Source organism: Manacus vitellinus, unplaced genomic scaffold (assembly GCF_001715985.3).
Source record: "Manacus vitellinus isolate BGI_N305 unplaced genomic scaffold, ASM171598v3 scaffold_16_pilon, whole genome shotgun sequence".
Lineage (NCBI taxonomy): Eukaryota > Metazoa > Chordata > Aves > Passeriformes > Pipridae > Manacus > Manacus vitellinus.
Window position 1 is genome coordinate 10,370,987 of NW_021939189.1, and position 6,013 is coordinate 10,376,999.

Here is a 6,013-nt window from a genome sequence, read left to right on the forward strand (position 1 = left end):
TGGGTCTAAAGATGGCTTTGAAGTACAGCCCAGGAGCGGAGACCAGGAAGTGAGAGCTGTAATTGCAGCTGGGTATCAGTTTCCTTTTTTTATTTCAGGATCGCCCACAGCATGGTGCAGTTTCTCCCTCAGAAAGCAGGCAGGAACAACACTCACCTCTGCAGGAGAACAGGAGCAGTTAAAGAGAAGGGGCCATAGAGACAAAACAACTCTTTGCATTTCTAATGCAGAGGCAAGCAGAAAGCACTGTGAACGTATCTGAAATGACTATTATTTCTTCTGGACCAGCAGGGAAAGCTAAAAACTATTTCTCATTTTATTTCCTACGGAAGTTGCTTTGTATTACTTGCAGGCTCTGCCCGAGTTCCTTGAAATACGGCCAGATTCAAGTAAACTCAATAAGAGGATTCATCAGGTTCACAAAAATAGGTGGTCCAGCAGACAGAAGAGGTTGTGCAAATATCACAGAGTAAAAGGCTCCCAGCTGAGTTCACACCAACAAGAACACCCATGTGAGAAGTCACACCAGAGGGAAGGTGCCAGTGCCACAGACCTGGTTCATTTGACATCAGGCTGGGAGCAGGTTTATTCCAAGCTGCCCCACACCTGGCAATGCTGAGCCATTAGTGACACCCCAGCAGTATTCAAACCTCACGAAGCTGGATGTTCAGCTGAACACATGGTAGATGCAAGCATAAAACTCAGACCTCAGATCTGACAGACCTTTGACCCAAGCCCTGATAAGGCTGCCCATTATGCAGGCTGCCCTGGCCTGTCACTTCCATGCTGCTGCCTCGAGCAGACGTGTCAAAATAGGGTAATAGACATCAGGCTGTAACTTTAATGCCATTAGCCAACAATAAACAAAGCTTTAATTTTTTTTCTTTCCCAAGATAAGCTGCAAGACAGGGATCAGAGCTGCTGTGAGTAAACATGGACTCTTGGTATAGTGAAATAAACTTGTTTGTTCCAGTTAGAAAAGATTTGTGAGCTGAACTCAGAGACCCAAGTTATTTGGGAAATGACAACATCTTGAAGACCATTGCAAAGGATTTAGGTTTTGGTATTGCTAGGCATACCTTGAGTGTTTGACCATTATAAATCTCTTCTTGTTTAAGAAAGAAATCTCATTTTGCATGATATTGTGCTTATCTTTTAGCAGAAACAGGGGCAGGATCTAAATATGCTGGTGTTTGCAGACAGCAGTGGTGCAGTACAGCCTGTCTCTTAGGTTCACAATGAAGAAAATGAGCTACAATTGTGAAATCATTGCCCAACAATTGATAAGGACAACCACTGCAATCCTCTTCCCTGCCTCTTCTTGGCCAGCATCCCAATTACCACACATTACTGAATATATAGAAAAAAGAATGGCAATGTAGTTAAAGTAAAAGCCACACACATAAAAGACAGAGTATTAATCCCCACATCTCGTTTGGTTTCCTCTTTCACCTTGGCCAAGTCACTCAGTCTCGGCAATTCCTTTTTTTCTCCTTTCATAACTATATTTACCATCCTTCTGACAGCCCTTGAGTTCTCTCAAGGAATGGGGCTTTCTAAACAGGGTTGGGGGAGAGACCCATCCCTTCAAAACAAAGCCAGTACATTGAACAAGAGGCTGCAGGAGACTCTTTTAGCAGGCCTTTTTGCTTTGCAGAAGAATGAGGTTTCTTCTTGCCATGTTTCAAATCAAGACAGCCATCCCCATTTCACCCTTTTTTACAGGAACTCACTGTGGCACCATAACACCTTGCAGCATTAGATGCCAGCTCCTGATGCCAGCAATCCCAAGAAAAGTCCAGCACACCAGCAGACCAAAGAAATTTAGTTCAGACTTTCTCACCCTGAAATGAAGGGGGATGTGTGAAATTTCTCAGTTTTCAACATTCATGACTCTTGGGAACAGCAAGCCCACACCCACTGTTGCCACTACCATACCGAAGGATGCAATGACTATTTTTTCCCATGAGAGGAAAGCCTGTGGTAAACCAAATACTTGTATGTATTAAGCACTAGATAAATACTGATGAAGTGTTAAGTAATGGTATTGTCAATGATATTTAAAAAAACCAAGGGTATTATTGCTTCCTATTCTACACGGATGTCACACACCCAGTGGCATCATATTGCTCACTGGTCAACTGCAGAACAAAACCTGACAGTTCTGGTATAAGTTTTATGTGAGCTGTGTAACAAGCCTGGGGTCACTGAACTGTAGCTCCCTTGAACACAGTTCAGTATTCCAGCTAGCTAGGGCCAAACTCTACCCAACAGCCCCATAAACATCAAGTCACCTAATAGTTATTTCAATGCCTTGCTGACTCAGAAGTAATACAGACAAAAGAGTAAACAAGAGAGATTTTGTTTGAATTTAAATTTGCTGTTGAAAAGTGCAGCACTGATGTACCACCAAGATGATATTTCAATTTGCAAAAGAAATAATGTGCAATTTGCAAGCAATTGCTGCTTCTGTAAAAACTTAAATTCTATTTCATCCTAGTGACTTGGAATTTCTCAAGGGTAACGTGAATAGATTCCAGTTCATCTTAAATTCTAGTTCTTCCAAACACATTTTGTATTTCTAAGAGCAAGCAGTATATTTTCACTAGCAGAAGGAAATACTCTAGCAGTAATCTGAGGGAACAGGAACTGCCAGGATAGACCACATCATCCACAGAAATCTCACCTGTATTGGAGTTCAATAAAATATCAACATTTGCTCTTAATTTCCTGTAAAGAAGGAGGCATAACTGAGCCCCAAGAAGGTATCTAAAAGAATGGGGAAATACCCTATAAATCTATGGCTTTTGAGCCATAGTCTTAAAATTAATGACTGTGTCAAAACTTTTTTTGTGGTTCTTAGTCCACGTGAGGGAGGTCTAAAAAGGCAGAGATCAATTCTCTTTTGGCCCTAATTTAATTTCTTACAATCTATGCAAGCCTAAACAATACAGCCAGCCCTTGGGGAAATGTCTGACTGTGTCCCTGCACTCAGAGCACTTGTTTTCACATGTATAGATATGTACTTTTTGATGTTGAGAAATAGTACTTTATGTATTATCAAACAAATGATACCTACCCCTGAGAAAAAATTTGAGGTGTTTTCACTGACTTTGATCGAAACATCATCAGGAACAAAATAAATAAATAGAAATCGTTCTAAAACATTCCTTAGGACAGACTGGAAGAAAGCTACTGGCGTCTCAGCAGCACCCTCTAGTGCTGCTGTGGCTGGGCTTTGACAGCACTTCCTAGATAAAATCTGGCATCTGGTGTGAGGATGCAACTTCACTTGTCCTTGAGTGGATGGTCCCCCAGGTCTCCCTGCTGGCCAAAACCTGGTATATGGGGTCCTGACTACCGAGAGCCCTGTGCTCATCACATGCCACGGGCCAAAGGGGGCCAGGCCCTGGTGTGGGTGGAAACCACCAAGGACCGACGAGTGGGATCAGTCCTCGCTACTCTGTGCAAGTTGACAAACATCTCCCACATCTTTCATCAGCTTTTACGGTTGACCACGGTGCCACATGGTCTGGGATATTCCTTGGCTCAGTTGGGGTCACTGTCCCAGCTGTATTCCCTCCTGGCTTCTTGTGCACCCCCAGCCTCCTCACTGGTGGTTGAGGAGCAGGAAAGGCCTTGGCTCTGTGTAAGCTCTGCTCAGCAGTAACTACAACATCCCTGTGTTATCAGCTCTGCTTCCAGCACAAACCCAAAACAAAGCCCCATACCAGGTACTGTGAAGGAATTAACTATGTCCCAGCCAAAACCAGCACACAGTCACAACAAAATAGGTGCATAAGTCTAGGTCCATAAATGAGCCAAACATTCATCTACCACAGTGGCAAATATAAAATAAAAAGATGGAGGAAAGACTGAGTATGTAGAACCTGGGTGGGTGAGATACCATACTTTAGAAGAAGAAGGTTAAGTATGACTTCAAAAAAACAGTTAATGCTCTCCTAAAGTCATGGAGCAGCGGAAGGGCAACCAAGCACAATGACTACTCTTTCTCCACCTCATTCCCTATAGCTGGAGGGAAAGCCCAGAAAGAATTACGTTGTCTTAAATGCTGTAAACAGACAAACCCATCCAAATCCATTAACAACTCAGCCTTCATCCCGTCACATGCAATTTTCAGAATATGCTTTTCTCCAAGTATATGCCACTGCAGCATCTGACACCCGAAACAGATGAAGATCCAAAACTCCCTAAGGTAAGTACTGGACTGGTAAAAACAAAGAAAAAAATATCACATCACTGTAGCTCTGCTCTGACACAGTAGGACAGGTGTATTATGCATCAGGAAACAACACCAATAAGATGCCAACACAGAAACACAAACCAGAATTTCTACACTTTTTTCTACATGGGAACCTGCAGAAACACACTTAGGCGTATCAGGTCTCTAAAGTATCACCCATGTAGATAACAGATAGATCAATGTCCCTGAGGGAATACCTTAGTCCCTGCCAGCTACAATCACCTTCGTGTTATCCTGTCTGGGTCTCAGATAAATAGTTTCCCCTTCATTCTTGTCCTTTGAGACACAGAGGGAGCAGGGAGAGGGTGTAAACTGTTCCAGAGCATGCCTTGGATTTTGCTAGCTTATTTTTTGTGAGGCTGCCCAATTAATCACACTCCCAAGCTTATGAAAATAACATAGCAGTAAAAACCAGTTTGGAAGGTTCTGTTTCTCATTCATATATTTGACTTCATTAAGTCATGAATTGTGATAATTTGCTATAAACTAATGAATGAACCACTAACTTGGGACATCATTCATTATCATGAAGCTATTTCCTGCCTGCCTAATTAAGCTCAGAGAATGCTCTAGCAGAAGGAAAGAAAAAGCAGACCCTCTTGGGAAGTGATAACCACCAGAGACAGGGGTATCCTGACATTTTCAGCACAGCTAAACACACTGGGTTTCTCCCTAGCAAGAATAAAGAGCCTCCAATAGTATGGGAGAGTGGAACAGGGAATTCAACTCTAGCAACATCTTTAACTAACAGAAATATATGTGGACCCAACATTCAGATTTCCACCAGCACTGCATAACACCAGAGAAAAAAATATTTCCTGCAGTGGCCCTAATTTTTGATCTAAAAACCAAAACTAATTTTACACAGAGGCAAGTAGACATCAGCCTTCCCTTCTTAAGCATTAACATCACAGTTGTGGAACTGTCCACCAAGCTTTCCAGTTTGGGTTATTACTCATATAGATGCCAAGAAATGGAGCCAAAAGAGAGTGTTTTAAGCTAGAGAGCAGAAATATTCAGGAGGTACGGAAACAAGAAACAACCATTTTCTACTTGGAAAGACACAGCTCAAAGCAACTGATTGCAGAAAACCATTCTTCCCCTCTTGCTCACTGAGTAGGGCAAACGCCCCCTCATTCCCCCAGTCTGTAGCATTGCCAACCACGAACAACAGATACACAGCAGGAAACTTTGCCTCAGAGACTTTACCTTCTTTCCACATGCTCTCTGGATTGGTGCTGGTACTTTAGGAATTGTATCTTCTCTAAAAAACAGGCACGAAGAATCCTTATTACAGGCATCTATGCAAGTACACATGCCTTCTCATGACCAGGGAGCTTACTAGAGCCGGGTTTCAGCAGCAAAATGGAAGGAAAATCCTCGTTCCCCAGGGCCCCCGCCCAGGGAGGGGTTGGCTAATTCCCTGCAGCTGAGCTGAGCCCACCCTGAAAACCTCTCTGTGCATTAGGCAACTGATTTATCATCTTTCCTTACAGCTGTAACTGATGCAGTGTTTTGGGCCTCCCAGTCAGGTCTGTCTTTCTGCTGCTTCTTTTGAGGTACCATCTATTATGGAAGCTGAAGCTGATTTTATCTGAAGCAATAGCAAGTATTTAAGGCCTTCACAGCCAGTGAAAAACAAATTATGGAGAATTCAAGTCCAGACCACATTCAGTTTGCTTTATTTACACATAAACTGCAGCCTGAAACAGAGGTGGTCAAGCACCATCATGCCTGCTTCCTCTGGCC